Source organism: Petaurus breviceps, unplaced genomic scaffold, assembly GCF_028583685.1.
Source record: "Petaurus breviceps papuanus isolate PSGF00001 unplaced genomic scaffold, PetGlider_PUasm1.0 90804, whole genome shotgun sequence".
In the NCBI taxonomy this organism is placed as follows: domain Eukaryota; kingdom Metazoa; phylum Chordata; class Mammalia; order Diprotodontia; family Petauridae; genus Petaurus; species Petaurus breviceps.
This window is the reverse complement of record NW_027187348.1, coordinates 18,396,311-18,415,241: the sequence shown is the minus strand read 5'-3', so window position 1 is coordinate 18,415,241 and position 18,931 is coordinate 18,396,311. Positions and strand designations below refer to the sequence as shown.

Here is an 18,931-nt window from a genome sequence, read left to right as displayed (position 1 = left end):
CATAAAATGGTGTAAGATAGCAGAATGGATTAAAAACCACAATCCTACAATATGCTATTTACAAAAAACACATCTGAAATGGTGGGGGGGGCATAATACACACAGGATAAAGGTAAAAAGCTGGACTAAAATATATTATGCCTCAGCTAAAGTAAAAAAAAAAGCAGGGGGTAGGAATCCTTATCTCAGACAAAGCAAAGGCAAAAATAGATCTAATTAAAAGAGATAAGGAAGGAAACTGTATCCTGCTAAAACTCTATTCTGCTAAAAGGCACCATAGAAAATGAAGCAATATCATTATGAAACATTTATACACCAAGCGGTACAGCATCCAAATTCCTAAAGAAGTTAAGGGAGTTAGAGGAAGAAATAGAGAGCAAAACTATACTAATGGGGGACTTCAATCTCCCCCTCTCTGAACTTAATAAACCTAACCTCAAAATAAACAAGAAAGAAGTTAAGGAGGAAAATAGAATCTTAGAGAGGATAGATATGGCAGACCTCTGGAGAAAATTGAATGGTGATAAAAAGGAATATATTTTCTTTTTACTGGCACATGTCACATAAACAAAAATTGACCACGTACTAGGGCATAAAAACCTCACAATTCAACACAGAAAGGAAGAAATATTAAATGCAACTTTCTCAGATCATGATGCAATAAAAATTATATGTAATAAGGGGCCGTGGAAGGATTGACTAAAAACTAATTGGAACTTAATAACTTAATCCTAAAGAATGAGTGCGTCAAACAAGAAATTATAGAAACAATCAGTACCTTCATTCAAGAGAATAACAATAATGTGACAACATGCCAAAACTTGTGGGATGCAGCAAAAGCAGTTCTTAGGGGAAGTTTTATATCCCTGAATGCATACATAAATAAAATAGAGAAAATGGAGGTCCATAAATTGGGCATGCAACTGAAAAAAACAAAAAATAGAACAAATTGAAAATCCCCAATTAAATACTAAATTAGAAATAATGAAAACCAAATAAGAGCTTAACAAAATTGAATTTAAGAACACTATTGAATTAATAAGTAAAACTAAGAGCTGTTATTATGAAAAACAATAAAATTGATAGACCTTTAGTCAATATGATAAAAAAAAGAAAGAAAACCAAATTACGAGTATCAAAAATGAAAAGGGTGAATCTACCTCCAGTGAATAGGAAATTAAAACAACAATTGGGAATTATTTTGCCCAATTGTATGCACATAAATTGACAATATTAGCAAAATGGATGAATATTTACAAAAAATATAAATTGCCCAGATTAACTGAAGAGGAAGTAAACTACTTAAATAACCCCAACTCAGAAAAAGAAATTGAACAAGCCATTAATGAACTCTCTAGGAAAAAATCTCCATGGCCAGACAGATTTACTAGTGAATTCTACCTAACATTCAAAGAACAATTGATTCCAATACTTCACGAACTATTTAGGAAAATTGGAGAAGGAGGAGTGCTACCAAATTATTTTTTATGACACAAACATGATATTGATACCTAAATCAGAAAGAGACAAAACAGAGAAAAAAATTATAGACCAATTTCCCTCATGAATATAGATGCAAAAATTCTAAATAAATATTAGCAAAAAGACTACAGCAACTTATCACAAGAATAATACATTTTAATCAGGTAGGATTTATTCTAGGAATGCAAGCCTGGTTTAATAGAAGGAAAACTATCAATATAATTGATCACATCAAAAAAAACTAGCAGAAACCATATGATTATTTCAATAGATTCAGAAAAGGCTTTTAACAAAATGTAACTCCAATTCCTATTAAAAACACTAGAAAGTATAGGAATAAATAGAGCCTTCCTTAAAACAATAGGTAGCATCTATTTAAAGCCATCAGCAAATATTATATGTAATAGGGATAAGCTAGAAGCATTTCTCATAACATCAGGGGTGAAACAAGGATGTCCACTATCACCCCTTTTGTTCAGTCTGGAACTAGAACTGTTACCAGTAGCAACTGGAGACAAAGAAAAAATCAAAGGAATCAAATTAGGCAAAAAGAGACTAAGCTATCACTCTTTGCAGATGATATGATGATATACTTAGAGAATCAAGTAAAAAACTACTTGAGACAATAAATAAATTTGGCAAAGTTTCAGGATGTAAAATAAACCCACATAAATCCTCAGCATTCCTATGTATTTCTAACAAAATTCAACAGCAAGACATAGAAAAAGAAATCCCATTTAAAGTTACTGGAGACATTATAAAATATTTGGTAATCTACCTGCCAAAAGAAACCCAGGACCTATATGAACACAATTACAAAACAATTTTCATAGAAATAAAGTCAGATCTAATTAATTGGAAAAAAAAAAACATCAGTTGCTCATGACTGTGTCAAACTAATATAATAAAAATGATAATTTAACCTAAATTAAAACTACATATTTAGTGCCATACCAATCTACCCAAATAATTCCTTTGTAGAGCTAGAAAAATGTAGCAAAATTCATTTGGAAGAACAAAAGGTCCAGAATATCAAGGGAATTAATAAAAAGAAATGCTAGGGAAGGTGGCCTAGCCATACCAGATTTTAATCTGTAGTATAAAGCATCAGTCATCAAAACTACTTGGTACTGGCTGAGGAATAGAAGAGTGGATCAATGGAATAGATTGGGTTCACTAGACTCAGCAGCCAATGACTATAGTAATCTACTGTTCAATCAACCCAAAGACCCCAGTTTTGGGGTAAGAATGCACTATTTGACAAAAACTGTTGGGAAAACTGGAACACAGTATGGCAGAAATTGGACATAGACCAATATTTAACACAATACAGCCAAATAAAGTCAAAATGGGTACACAATCTAGGTATAAATACTGTAAGCAATCTGGGAGGGCAAGGGATAGTTTACCTGTCAGATCTATGGAGAGAGAAAGACTTCATGATGAAATAAGAGTTAGAGAGCATTATAAAATGGATAATTTTTATTACATTAAATTGAAAAGTTTCTATACAAATAAAGCCAATATAACCAAGATTAAGAGGAAAGTCAAAATTGGGAAAGAATTTTTACAACGAGGGACTGCTAGGTGGCGCAGTGAATAAAGTCCTGGAGTCAGGAGGAGCTGAGTTCAAATCCGTCCTCAGGCACTTGACACAATTACTCGCTATGTGACTTTGAGCAAGTCACTTAACCCCAATTGCCCTCCAAAAAGCAAAAACAAACAAACCAAAAAAAATATTTTTATAAGCAGTGTCTCTGATAAAGGCCTCATTTCTAAAATATATAAAGAATTGAGTCAAATCTATAAGAAGACAAGCCACTCCCCATTTGATAAATGATCAAAGGATATGAACAGGCAGTTCTCAGAAGATGAAATTAAAGATATCTATAAGCATATGAAAAAATGCCCTAAATCACTATTGATTAGAGAAATGCAAATCGAAACAACTCTGAGGTACCACATCTCCCCTGTCAGATTGGCTAAAATGGCAAAATAGGAAAACGATAAATGCTGAAGAGCATGGGAAAAAAATTGGAACATTAATGCAGTGTTGATAGAGTTGTGAACTGATCCAACCATTCTGGAGAGCAATCTGGTACTATGCCCAATGGGCTATAAATAAGTGCATGCATTTAACCCAGCAATACCCTATTTAGGGTTATATCCCAAAGAGATCAGAGAAGTGGGAGGAGGACCCATACATACAAAAGTGTTTATAGCAGCTCTTTTTACAGTGGTAAAGAATTGGAAATCAAGGGGATGCCCATCAATTGGGGAATGGCTGAATACGTTGTGTTATATGAATGTAATGGAATACTACTGCTCTATAAGAAATGAGGAGCAGACAGGCTTTATAATAACCTGGAGAGACTTATATAAACGGATGCTGAGCGAGAAGAGCAGAACCTGGAAAAATCTGTACACAATCACATACACAACGTATTGTGACGACTAACTTCAATAGACCTCAACAAGGTAAGGCTATAAGAGAACTCCAAATGACTTGTGATCAAAAAAGATATCCATATCCAGAGAAAGATCTGTGGAGTCTGAATGCAGATTGAAACAAACTACTTGCTCTGTTTCTTTTTCTTCTTTTGTTTTGTTTCCTCTTTCCCATTGATCATTCCATGGGTTATAATCCTTCTTTACAACCTAATGATTAATGTGAAGATATTTGTAGATCTTATATTTGAGTGCATGCTGCCATGATGGGGAGTAGGAGGAGGAGAGGGCGGGAGAGAAAATTTGAAACTCAAGGGACTTTGGAACTGAATATTGTAAACTAAAAGTAAATAAACAAATTAATTAAAAAAAAGAAAGACCCACATAGGGTCCAGAAGAGTCATAAGTGACTGAAATGTTTGAACAACAATGGTCTTATTATCCATGATATTTCCTGGACTGATTTGGAACAGATTTATAATTATTTGTAAATTCTAAACACTTAATAAATAATGTGCTAGTTGACTATAAGGTCTTTCATTATTTCTCCAACACCATAAGACCATGGTCTCTAGTCCCTGTGAACTTTATTGAAAAAAAAATAAAATTGACCTCATTCAAATGATGTACCACAATTTTTACAGTGATAGAAACTTATCTAAAATAGCTTTATTTTATACATGGTTATACTTTATATATAATATATATATACTTATATATAAAGTGTATATATATGTATATATGTATATATATATACACACACTTTATATATAAAGCTTATGCTTTATACATAGCTGGTTTTTTTTCACCTTGACAACCCAAGCGAGGTGTTCTATTTCCTTGAATTTGAGGACCAGGTAATGCCTGCCCAGGAACCTCAATTCAGGATAGATTATTGGAATTATTTTTCTGTCCTTCTAATCAAGGACACTACTACCAACCAAAATGGACAGACTACATGTCAACTACAATCTGGATCAGCATTTCCAGTGCATTATCTGGTATCATTCAGAAGGATACATTCATTCCTGGTGCTGAAATTGTTTATAATTTGTCTAACCAAATCATCCCTTGTTTTCTCAATTATTGCTCTTACCCTTGATACTTCTTGCCTCCTGGAACTCCTAATACCTACTGTGAATTAGCCCATGTGCCTCAATGAATCGTGAAGACCTGCCTATAATAGACTAGTGCAGGTATAATGCTTAGAACTACACACACACACACAAATTGAATGGTTGGCATGTATATTCAAGTGAATACTAAGTTTTACTTTTTAACCTAGTTCTTCTCGTAGTCTTTCTTCCCCCAGAATGAATGATAATCTTTTCAAGGCATATTCCATCACTCAAGAAAATTATACAATTTCTTAAAAAAATTATTTTACTGATATCTTTAAAATACACTTGGCATTTCATTATTCCTTCATCTAGTCAATTAAAAAAATGACATTAATCTCCAGCTTTACTCAGTGTTCTTCTCAGCAATGATCCAAATCTATGGGGACACAGAATTTGAGACCAGGAGAAGACCTCAATATACAGTGGTCACAATTCCTAAATTAGGAAAATTACGATTTCACTGAAACATAAATTATGTGTATTTATATGCATATGTGCATGTTATAGTGTCTATATGTGGTATTTTTAAAATTTGCTCATTGACAAAAATTAAAATTTTCTCATTGACAAGCATCCCTATATATCAATTCTCAAGGGTAAGGCATTACCAACCACCATATTTATTTTATGACTCTTTAAGGTTAGATTTGGAAAGAGGCCTGGGACAGATTGACTCAACCGCAGATTGTGGTTTTGGAATTAGAGGACCTAGGTTGTCATTCTCTCCACCACTTACTACTGGAATAACCTTGGGTAAATCACTTAATGTTTTTAGCACTTAATTTTCTCACTGATAAAATAATGTTGTCCTACATGGCATCTAATGATAATTCCAGGTCTACGTATTATATGATAGTTTTCTGTTTGTGTTTGTTTTTCCCTAGTACTTTTCATCAGTAACAGTTATTCAAACCAGGACTTTAATTTCTCCAACAGAGTATTGAAAAGATAGTATCAGTCTATTCATGGTCCAGAATATCACTCCAGCAAAGAAGGCAATTAAAACACAAAGGATAAGGACCATAGTACCCAGGAGGATCATTCTGATTAACCTGATCATTCTCTCATTGGGTTCAATACCATTATGCATCTACTGAGGGCAAGTACCCTCAAATAGTCCATAGTGCAGTAAGGGATATCACTTTCCTCTAAGATATTGATATTCAATATTTTCAGCAAACCAAAGAGGACTTTTTTTCTATTTAGAAGATTAAGAATTACCAAGGCTGATCTTAGCCTTTTCAGTCTAGAAGATTCTATTTCTGAGGTGGGGGTGATTTACTGCCTACAACAAAATGCTTTTGTTCATCAAAACAACTACTCATCTTGAATCCTCCCTATACTATGAATAGTCTCATTGCGGGGTTTTTGTTTGCTTGTTTTGTTTTAATATTTGTCTGGAAAGTTTCTGTGTTTGGATCTCTTTATCTAGTCCATGCTTCCTGACTTCCCAATTCCAAGTTCGGCATTTAGTCTACTGCACCATCTAGCTCCCTGTTCAAGAAACACTAATTAATTGACACTGAAAATGCAAAGAAATTAAAGACAACCTGGAAGGAGACCAAAAAGCAATAACACTGAAAGAAAATCTAATTTCCATACAAGCAAAACATATTGATCTTGAAAACAGGATGCATAGGACAAATTAACTATGATAGCTCTTCAGAGAAACATAGCCAATCAAAAAACCTGACACCATTGTAAAAATAGTAACAACACTGTGCAAAACTTCTTAACACAAAAAACAGGTACCAATCAAAAGAATCAACATATCTCCTGTAGAAAAATAAAATAAACCTTGCCTATAAACTCTAGCATATATATGTGTATGTATATATGTATGTGTGTGTATGTATACATATGTGTATATATATATATTATATATATATGGAGAGAGAGAGACAGAGAGAGAGAGAGAGAGAGAGACAGAGAGAGAGAGAGAGAGAGAGAGAGAAAGAGAGATTAAATTGCATGATTGCAATGGCAAATTTTGCAAGCAACCAAGAGATATTTAAATATAAATGTTTGTTCTGTTCTTTCTGCTTCTCCATAATACTATTCGGTGTTTTCTTGGCAAGATATAGTAGTGCTTCACTTTTCCTTCTCCAGCTCATTATGGCTGAAGAACCTGAAGCAAACAGAGTTGAATAATTTGCCCATCATGAAACAGTTAGTAAGTTTCTGAAATCAGATTTGAACTCAGATAATCCTGGCTCCAGACCCCACAATTTATCCACTGTGCCACCTAGCTGCCCTAAATAGAAAGGCTGTGCATAATTTCTCCTTCGTTCTCAAAGAGGACCATTACATTAGGGAGAAGATTACATGACTTGCAATTGACTTTGATTTGAGTGAGGGAGGGCTTGTCCAATCCATGAGACCCAAAATGAATTGGATTTAAGGCTGTTTCTTGGAGAAAGCAAACTAGCCAGTAAACTCCAAGTTAAGTAGTTACCTATCGAGAAACTCAAATGACATGGCTATCCACCATTCACCAGAAATTACAGATGAAATAAAATGAGAGAAAATATGACTGCTTAATGCTCCCATTAAGGAGGAGAGACATTCAATGAAGGGAGATACAGATCTTTAAAAAATTCATTATCTATAGAAATTTGGTGCTTAGACAGACAATTGATCCTATGTCAGTAGAGGGGGAATCAGAACTCCCGGGGGAAACTGACACCCAGAAGAGTAAGAGAGTGTGGAACTACAAAGGAGATTTTATGGTAAATGAAAAAAAAATACCATGAGGAGGACAAAAGTTTATAATCAAGCACATTGGAAAATGCCTACCAATGGGGTAATATCTTTTTTCTCACCTGTATTTCTAAGAGTGAAGAAGAACAGAAAAAAAGGGGACAAAGGGCCAAGCTGTAGAGAAAATAAAATCATTTTTTAAAAATGGAATTCAAAATAAGGACAGAAGATTTAATTCTATGAAGACTATATTATATTACATATAATAGAATATATTATAGAATATAATAGAATAATAAATTCTGTGATGAAACTGAAGAATATATAAATAAATAAAAATCATAGATTACAGAATAAAAGTCTAGAATAGACAGGGAAAATAAAAAAATGAAGAGTTATAGAAATAAAATAATGAATAAAAAGACTTGAAGGGGAGGAAAGAAAGTAGTATTTTACCTAAAAACTCAAGAGGAAAATATAGGGAAAAAATTTAAAGTATATATTAAATGAAAGAAAAGTTACTAATAAGTTAAAGGAAAGTTCAAACTAGGGCAAAATGGTAACAAACAGGAGGGAAGGGGGCCAACAGAAAAAAGAGTAAAAGGAAGAGATCCAGTAGGAATAGTACTGCCATGAAGTAGTTTAACCTAAAATATCTGAAAAGACAAAATTCTATGTTTGTAGAGGAAGAGGATATAAACACTAATTTGGAGAAAAATTAGTATTACAAAGAAATGGAGAAAAATATGATCATAACTTTAAATAGGACTAATTAAACAATACAATAAAATGAAAGAATGCCAGGTTGTAAAAGAAGAGAAAAGCACAAAAATCTGTTGTTTTCAAGAAACTAAAAAGCAAATAAACAGAAATTCACAAAAAAAGATAGATGGAAAATTTTACTATGTATCCTCAATCTGCATCAAGTAGTTGCAATCATGCTATCAGAAATGATCAATGCAAACATTCACAATATGAAAAGGGGATAAATAAGGAAACTAAGTTTTGTTGAAATGAACGATAGATAAAAATTAATATTAAATATATACTACAAATAACAACATCTAAAATTGTAAGGGAAATGTTAATTGAACTGTAAGAAGATGGACAGTAAAGTGCCGGCCCCAGAGACAGGAGGACCCAAGTTTGGTTCCAGCCTCAGACACTTAACACCCACAAAAAGAAAAACTAACTGTGTAACCTTGGTCAAGTTACTTAACCCCAATTGCCCTCCAAAAAGCAAAAAAAAAAAAAAAAGAAAAGAAAAGAAAAAGAAGATGGACAGTAAGCAAAATAGTATCCATAGATTTCAATTCCCTCTTAATTTTGGATAAGTATAACAAAAAAGTAACTATAGAAGAAAAAAAGGCTTTAAGACTAAATGGCACTGCAAAAAAATGTATTTCTCAGTACTACATGTATATTTTACCAAAAAATGTAGAGAAATTTTAAACAAATATAAAAAGGAAGAAATAGTAAACATACCCTTTCTAGACCATAATTCAATAAAATAGTAATAATTTTGGGGAATACAAACATAAGACTTAAATCCAGATGGAAACAAATAATAAACAGTGAGTGGGTTAATTAAAAATAACATAGAAACAATATTTATGTGAAAGAAAATTATAATGACAAACTATATTCAAAATTTTCTGGGACTCTGCTGAAGTCATCTTTGTGGGAACAAAATAAAGCAGTCCTACAAACATAAATTAACAAAATGGAAAAGAGGGCTTTAGTGAACAGAATATGCATTTAATAATAAAGCCAGAATACATATGTATACACACATATGTTAACATAAGCACAAAAGAGTTTATGTTAAAAATTCGACAAGAAATAGATACATTAACTGGAAATAAACAAAATTACTCTTTAAAATAATAAATCAAACTAAAAGCTCATTTTTGAAAAGTTTAGTATAATTAATAAACTTTTAACTGACCTAATTTTTTTAAATGGCAGAAAATATTTAATATGGAGAAATCACTATAAAATCAGAAGAAATAAAAATAATTATCAGATTCTACCATGAATTGGCATTTGCTAACAAAACTTAGAACACAAAAAAGATACATTTAAAATATTAAATCTTTTAACTAACAGAAGAGAAGTAGAGATCTTAACCCAAATAGAACTAAACATTAAGGCACTAATAAAGAAAAAATAATAATCCTGGTTCTGATGGATTGATTCTGATGAGAATTCTATCAAAGTTTTAAAGACAAATTTGACCTTATACCACAGAAAACTCTCTCAAAAATAGTGAAAAAAGTAGCCTACCAGCTTCCTTTTATGACAAATATACCCAAACCAGTGATGAATAAGGCACCAAAGGAGAACCATAAACTAGTATTATTAATGAATTGATGTTAAAGAATTGTTAGTATAATGTTGTAGGGCTATGGCAATTCATCCAAGAGATGATTCATTATGACTGAGTTGGACTTATACTAGGAATAAAGGGATATACAACATTAGGAAAACAATTAATATAATTAGTCATATTACAATAATACTTGTCTCAATGGATGCAGAAAATTGTTTTGACAAAGAACAACACTCATTTATGCTAAAAAGTCTACAAAGTATAGACAAAGAGGTATCTTTTTAATGTAAATAATGTGTGTCTAAAACTAAAAATCTTTATACGCAGTGAGGATGCACCATTGCCCAAAAAATCCAGGAATAAAGCAAAGATGCTCACTCTCTCCACTATTATTTGATGTAGTTCTTGAAATGCTAGAAAAACAATAAGATAAAAGAAATTAATTCAGTGACACCTTAAAGTACTCAACACAATAATAACAAAATCCATTTGGAAAACAAATCCCTCTTTAATATTAAGGTAAATGAGTAAAGATTTAGAAAAGGGGAATAGATCTTTCAGACATCAAACTAATTATAAAGCAACCGTCACAAAATTCAACTATTATTGGTTAAAAAATGGGAGGTGGTGGTTTAATGAAATAAACTAGACAATAATCAATAGCATGTTTAGTCAATTGCATCCCCAGAACTTCAGAGAATACAAAATACAAACAAATTACAAGGAGACAGAGAAAGGGATCAAGCAGACAGCCTCCACCTGTCTTGACCATTACATCCATACCTAGTCAGTTACCAGAGAAGGAAGCATAAACATCTGGGTTTTCAAAGCCAGGGGGCTCAATAGCTGCCCAGAGTCCTATCTGGTCAAATCACATACCACTTCTCAAAGTGAGCCCCAAAACAAAGCCTCCTAACAGGGTTTATATAGCCTTCTCCTGGCTCAGAGAATGTCACAACCCTCTTGACCTACTGCCCAATCTCAAAGTAGCTCCTGAAAAACAAGCCTCCCACCACAAGTTCCAAGTGCACTTAAACCTATCAAAGGGACTGGGGGCAGGGAAGATCTTAAATTCACATTACCATAACATCAATAAACAATGATCAGTTAGGTGGTGTAGTAGAATGCCCCACCTGGCATCAAGAAGATTAATCACCCTGAATTCAAATCTTACTTCAGATACTTACTTAGCTATATGACCATGAGAAAGTCGCTTAACACTTTTTGCCTTAATTCTTCATCTGTAAAATGAGATTGAGAAATTGCAAACCTCTATATTATCTTTGCCAAAAAAACCTCGAGTGGGGTTATGTACAGTTGGATATTACTGAAAAAGAACTGAATAACACCAACAACAGACCATAAATTTCCTAGTGGTGAATTCTCTTTTTGGGGAAAAAAAAAACTACCTGAAAACTTATGGATATCACTTTAACACCCATAAGGGGATTCTTGTTTTTTATGATATCAGATGGACATGGCAAACATTAGAGAGATTGGAAGGTAAGATTAACAAAGTAGTTTTCTTTTTTCATGCCTCTGAAGTTTCTTTACCAGGAAACACAAACTAAAACGAGGTAATTCTATTTGATCAATTTACTTTCATAGGACTTAAAAAAATATATTTTTTAATAGCAGAAGGAAAGGCATAAAGAAATGTTTTCAATTGTTAATGCCAGATTGAAAGTAGGTTGTGGGTGGACGAAACCACTTGCCATAAACAGTCTACCATTACATTTTTACTCTACATCTTTACTTTCTGGATCTGGAAAACCTACCTTCTGATCTTGGCTTGACCTTTCAGTAACTATGTGACCTCAAATATTTATTTAAAATAAAAATTATAATGCCCATATGGATCAAATAGTGATATAGATAATTAATTGCATTATCTACCATAAGGGATTTTATAAATAACCAAATGAAATAATGTCAACTACTTTTAAAACCTTGAATATTATATAATATGAGCTATTATTATACAAAAGTGTCAATCCTTCCCACTTCTTTTATTTGCTTTAATTTGAATATAAAATGAAATATGGTATGATTTTTCTTGAAACAATTGTCTGGTCAAAAACATTTAGTATTATTTATTTATTTTACATAAACATTGGACTTGGAGTATAGTTTCTCATATTCCTTCTGATACTAGTTGTGGTACTATGGGCAATCACATAATCTTTTGAGCCTCCAGTTACTCATTTGTAAAATGGGAATAATAGTACCAGTAGTTCCTACCTCACAGAGTTATTGTAATGCTCAAGGGAAAATATATGTAAGGCACTTGGCAAATTTTAAAGTCACATATAAATCTCAGTTACTCAGTTCTTCTCATTTTTTTATGATGCTGTTGAGATAGAAATGACCCAGGTCTGAATCACTATATTTCTCATATTCTTTTATATTTAACATTCAGAGTACAGAGTAATGCTCAGTTGCACAGGGCATTAGATGTCTCTATTTTTTAACTGAGTAAAAGCATTTAGATATAAGTTCATCTTCTGTAGGCTTACAGAAAACATCTTTGCAAAAAGGATATTATGTGCTTTACACTGATTGTACGTAGTTTTTGACTTCCAGTGCTAGATCTCTACATTTTAAAAACTGTACATTCAACTTTGTTAATTATAAATATTTCTCTTGTTACTATACATTAAAAGTATTTTTCTTCTGGAGGTAAATCACTTTTTTATATATTACACAAACCCAGTGCTCTATACTTAATGTTAGATTTTACTTTTTCTTTATGAAATGATGGATGTTCTACAAGTATTTCATTGAGACATTTTAGTGAGACATTAAATGATTTACTGAGAGTCACATAGATACTAAGTGTCCGAGGTAGAATTTGAACATAGGTCTTTACACTCTCTACTATGACAAATTAGAGGAGCAAGAAAGGAGATGCTTGTCACAATCATGGTTAAGGAAGAGTTTATGACCAAACAAGAGATAGAGAAAATTTTTATAGGTTTTGTAATCAAAATTGTCCCCTTTATCATCCTATTGTGGTCAGGAACTCTTCCCATATCAATAAATCAAAGTGCTTCCTCCATTTTCTTTGAAATTCTTTATAGTGTGACTTTTTACTTCTAAGTTATGTATCCATTTGAAGCTTATTTTGTCATATGATGTGAAGTGTTTGTATAAATTTCTGCCAGAATTCTTTCCAGTTTTTCCAGCAATTTTGTCAGAAAGCAAGGCCATAAGACACTAGTATTGGTTAAAACCAATCCAGCTTAACTAACACTTAGCCACAAAGTTCAATTTCTTTGGTACGTGAATACCTAATCTGTTCCACTGTTTTAAGTTGGACTTAGCTTTGATGGTTATTCTTTTATATGGTAATATAGACCAAATAAATAAATGTTCATCACTTATGGGTAAAATAAGCCAACAGAAGAACAATGCCAATCTTACCTATGTTATTTAACGTATTAAATGCATTATCAAACTACCAAACAGAACTAGAAAAATGATAACAAAATTCATTTGGAGAAGCAAAAGGTAAAGAATCTCAAGGGAACTAATGAAAAGTGGTAAGTGGACCTGAAAGTATATGATCTCAAATTTTCCTACAAGGTAGTTTGATACTTATTTTGGTCTATAATTATTGCCATGATGAGGGTTTTATTCATATAGTTTCCAAAAAGAGTGTTTTTATTCATATAGTTTCTATGTGTGTATTCCTAGGTTCTATGATTGTTTTAAATTAAATTTATCTACCTCTAGTTTATGGTTTGAGTTATCAAGAATATTTTTCACTGTATATTTGTACCAAGATGTTTCACTGTATTTCAGTTGATGAAATAATAGAAAGCTCCTTATGTATTTCTGGCCCGCAGGTTATGTCTTGTTATATCTTTATTAAATGTTAAATATTTATACCCAGAAGTACTGTGCTATACATTTCTATCATTTTTAATAATGTGTAGTGATTAATAAATCTGGGCCTCAGAGATAATCCTTATGTCATATCTAGTCATGATCATGGTTCTAAAGGGCCATCATCAACCTTTGCATTTCCACAAACAACTCTGCTTGATACCTTGTTCAATGCTTCTTTGTTGACACTATTGGCTGAGTTCATAAAGATATCATCTGTGATAGGACCACTATATACTATGATTCTTCTTCTCTCACAACAGGGATTAGACTATTTTCTTTTTCTCTGTAGGATGACAAAGCTGTCTTTGGGATTTGATTGGCATAGGAAGGAAGTTAAGGAAGTCTGAGAAATGGGTCTCAGACCATGACCTCTGTTTTTATTCTTTTCCTAAGTAAAGAAGTAGAGCACTTATGACTTATGAGCTAAGAAAGGTCTGGAAGTCACCTAGACATACAGTATTCCAGAGTTTGCACTGCAGTTTTGTATCCCAGTGTTCCTATCAGAGTCTCAATTCCTTGAGGAGCAACGATAACTTCTAACCTTAGGCCAGCAGAAACAGAGAGTTAGATTGATCTAGGATGCAGCCAAGCTGCATATGGACATGAACTTAGTGAAACCAAAGCTATTTAAGAACTGAACAAAGTGGAGCTTATTCACCTGAGAACCTGCAGTAATGAAGGGAAGAATACACTCTGAATGTATTGGGGAAAATATTTATACTTTGTCCTTTGCTGTATCTTCAAAGGAAACATCCCTCATTTCATTTTTTTTTTTTTTGGTGAAATGAAATGGGAAAGGGGAGACTAGGTGGCACAGTGAACAGAGCACCAGCCCTGGAATTAGGAGGACCTGAGTTCAAATTCAAATTTAACACTTATTAGCTGTGTGACCTTGGGCAAGTCACTTAACCCAAACTGCTCCTCCAAAAGGCAAAATAATAAAAAAAGAAATGAAATGGGACGGGTAGGTGCTGGACCTTAACAATGGGAAGAAAAGAAAAGATAGGGGCTGATGGTAGAAGAGTTACTCCTTAAACCCTAAGGAGCAGATATAACAGCATGATTGAAAGAGAGAACTAGAGTGTATTAGTTATAAGTGCAAGAGTCCTTTAACAGCTTAGGTACTGAGGTAAAAACCAATGTAGCTTTGATTAATAAGAGTTCAAACTTAGTATAAAAAAAATCATTGTAAAGTACATATATTTGTTTAATTCCTTAAATCAGCTAAACTATGAATCACTTTAAAATATTTATTATTTAAATATAAATACTATTTCTTTGGGAAAAGTATGTAAATGATTAGATCATGTGCTCCCAAATGAAGGACCATTTTTTATCTTGATTATCAGCTAGAGAAAGTCAAGTTGATTATCTGTCCTTCTCAGCCATAAAGCAGGCATCAAAATTACCTTGTGATAACTACTTACATTGTAGCATAAAGCAAATACTATTGGGAAAACAAGTACATAAACAAAAGCATTCTTTTTAGGGCCAGCCTTGAAAATGTAGATCTAAAAAGTGGTGGCGAGAATCACACATGCTAATACCAAGACCTTCCCTCTAGTCAATAGACTTTTCTACATGAGGAAAAGCATGGACCTTTTGCTCCTTACAAAATTTCTCAGTGCAGAAACAAAGGTAGTTGGCCTTGTGAAATGTAAATCAGAAGGCTGATCAAGTCTAAATATTTTAGGGCTTTCTCAGGTATTTATTTTTTTTAATATTTCATAAAGGTCTTCACTGTTTTGAAATACTCTCCCTATTTGTAAAACATAGATGATTTTCAGTATCTGTATTAGTAAAATTGTCTTTTTTTTTTAAGAACAAGGCAATTTATTAATGAATCTGGTGGTGTGGTTTGTCCTGTTTCTTGTTGGCAGCTGCCACCTGTCCAGCAATTCCATCTAAGTCTCTGTCCCTGAGGTGTCAGCTTCCGGCCCCGTTCTGGTCCTCCACCATTTTGAGACCCTCCAGGGCCTGCAGGACCCTCCGGGCCACGCTCTTGGAGCACCGGCTGAAGTGCCTGGGCATGAGCCCCTTGCGTTGGCGCCCCCAGTAGATCTTGGTCGTGGAGCCCAAGCCAGAATCGCCGCGGGGGTACAGGTGCCAGGCGCAGGAGGCCTCCCGCGTGTAGAACCAGTTCTCGTCATAGGGCGCCTTATGCTTGGCCAGCTTGACCGTGTCCACCCATTCGGGGGCTTTCAGCTTCCCGGACTTTTTCAGGAAGGCGGCCAGGGCCCGCACTAACTCCTGCTGCTTCACGTCCTTCACCGTGACTCCGGGCATCGTGCGGGCTCTGCGTGGCCAGCCAAGGGAAAGGGTAAAATAGTCTTCTTAATTCTAGAGTCAGGTGGACTAAAACAATAATATTTAAGAAGCAGGAGCCTCAGTAATTTCCTGTACATGGAATTACGTAGTCATTGATGCATTTGTTTGACTTTTAGACATCCTCTATCCTAGGGTTTCACTTTTTTTTTTCTTTTTCATTATATCCTATGACACAAGAGTATTGTGAAAAATTAATTATTATGCTAATTTTATATATAGTAAACTGGAGCAACATAAGATTAAATGCATGGTTGGCCCCAGGAAAGATTGTGAAGTAGGTGAAGTTTATCTTTCCTTCCTTATCTCTTTTCTCTTACAACATCTCCCCTTGCCAAGGGACTGCTGATTTAGGTCTACCCATCACCTTCATATTGTCCTCTACTTCCCTTTCTGACTGACACAAAAAATTTGTTAGTGTCTTACTCCCCCTTACCTGTCCTATAGCTAATCCCCTTAGTGTTCAAATGTATGTTTTACTTAACTACTAAAGTAAACTCTGATAATATACATTAATTTAACATACCCAGATAGTTTTGTACATTTTAACTGTCACCTCGGAAGACAAGAACACTATCTTTGCCTCATCTATTACTTACTCTAATTGAAAAATATTAGACTAGTGAGAAAGAAATTTTTAAAATCATCAAGTCAAAGTATATTATCACAAATTGGACTGGAAGAGAGGAGACCTGGGTCTAGTATGATTTGTGCCAGTCACTAACAATATCACTTTGGAAAAAGTGAATTAATTCAGCAAATATTTATTATCTATAATTTGCAAATATTTTAATGCTTTCTAGAGAGACAGCTAATTGGCACAATTAACTTAATCTTAACCTCAGTTTTCTCATCTCGAAAATGGGAAGAGTAAAGCCTTCTTTATAGGAATATTACAAAGATCCAATTATGTAATAACAATAATAAAATAATACCTAGTATTTATATAGTGCCTTAAGGCTTAAAAAGTGCTTTACAAATATCATTTTTCCCTCCTAAAACTCTGGGAATTGAGTACCATTATAATCTTCATTTTACAGATGAAAAAACTGAAGCAGGAAATAGTTGAATGACTTTCCAGGTCACATGATATATTCATGAGTCTGAATTTGAACTCTAATATTTCTGACTCCAGGTCTGCCTCTATCTACAGGGCCACCTAACTGCCTTTAGATGGTCTTTGGAAATCTTAAAATTCTATAAAAATTCTCCTTATGATGATAATAATAATTATTACTATTATATGCAAAGATGAAATGTTATAGTTCCTTCTTAAAGAGTTTATGGTCTAAGAAGTAAAATTGTAAATGTACATGTAGAGAATTCTTATATAGAAGAATTATGGTAAAAAAAGTAGAATTTGTGTCGGGCCTTGAAGGAAGAGATGGTTTACAACTATTTCACGGGAGGAATAGATTTCATTCCAGAAATAAGATGATCAAGTGGGTAAAGTACAGAGGTGTTAGAAAGCAATATGAAAATGAAGAATGATGAATAGTTAATAGAATTATGAAATCATAGCATCTCTAAGGAAAGGATTGAAGACTCTGTTTAGTACAACCTATCTATGCATGAACAGAAATATCCCCTATTCTATCTTGGTAAGTATTTATTCAGCCCCCTGTCCCCATTTGAAAGCCTTTAGTCTTCTGGAATTTACTACTTCTTGAATTAAAGCATTTCAATTTGGCATAACTCTAAATTCTAGGAAGCCTATCCTTTTATTAAGCTGGACTCTACCTCTCTGTAACTTAAGTCCTTTAAATGTATTTCTGCTGTCTAGCACATGCAAGAAAAAAATAGTATGAAATAAGACTAAATAGAGAGGTAGGAGCTGTATTAAGGCAGTTAGGTGTCATTGCAGATAGAGTGAAAGGCCTGAATTCATTAAGACTCATCTTCCTGACTTCAAATCTGACCCCAGACATCTGTGTGACCCTGGGCAAATCACTTCATTTTTGTTTTCCTCAGCTTCCCATCTGTATAATGATCTGGAGAAGGAAATGATAAATACTTCCAGCATATTTATCAAGAAAACCCCAAATGAGGCCATGAAGACACAGACACAAAAAACAACTGAACAGCAACAAAAAAGGAGGCATATTATATAAAGCCTTGAATTCAATTATAAAGAATTTATAACTTATGTAGTAGAGAAAAGGAAATGCTGAATGTACTTGAACCCATCCAGGCACGGGATAGCAGATGCAGTATTCAAACTTCAGTTCTTTTATCATTGCAACAATCTGTAGAATAGTCATAATTGCTTGTAGTTGTTAATTATCTAGTAGACATGATTTACTAAGGCGAACTAGTCATTGGTGGAAGAAGTCTGATTAGGAATTGGTTCCTGATTATTTGTAGCAGAAGTTCAATATACACTTTTGGAAGGAGTGATAGAGTCCACATAGGAAAGCGTGATGAGTCAGAGAGAACGTAGTGCTTGGTGTGTGAGTCATGGTGTTTTTTGAGTGTAGATAATTCTTGGTGAAAATTTCTGGCAGATTGTCTCTGTTTTTATGGTGAACAAGTGTGAAAATTAAGGTACTCCCTGCTTGTGTAGCTAGGAAGCAAGACTTATAATTTGATGGTCCTAGTTACCTTCTGATGGAGAAATTCTAGTATTCTGGGA

The 18,931-nt window shown here is 33.6% G+C and overlaps 1 pseudogene; it reads right to left on the bottom strand.

The window, feature by feature from the left end:
* Positions 1-15,900: 15,900 nt before the first annotated feature.
* LOC138147741 (small ribosomal subunit protein eS19 pseudogene) lies at positions 15,901-16,260 on the bottom strand (annotated as a pseudogene).
* Between the last annotated feature and the right edge of the window lie 2,671 nt (positions 16,261-18,931).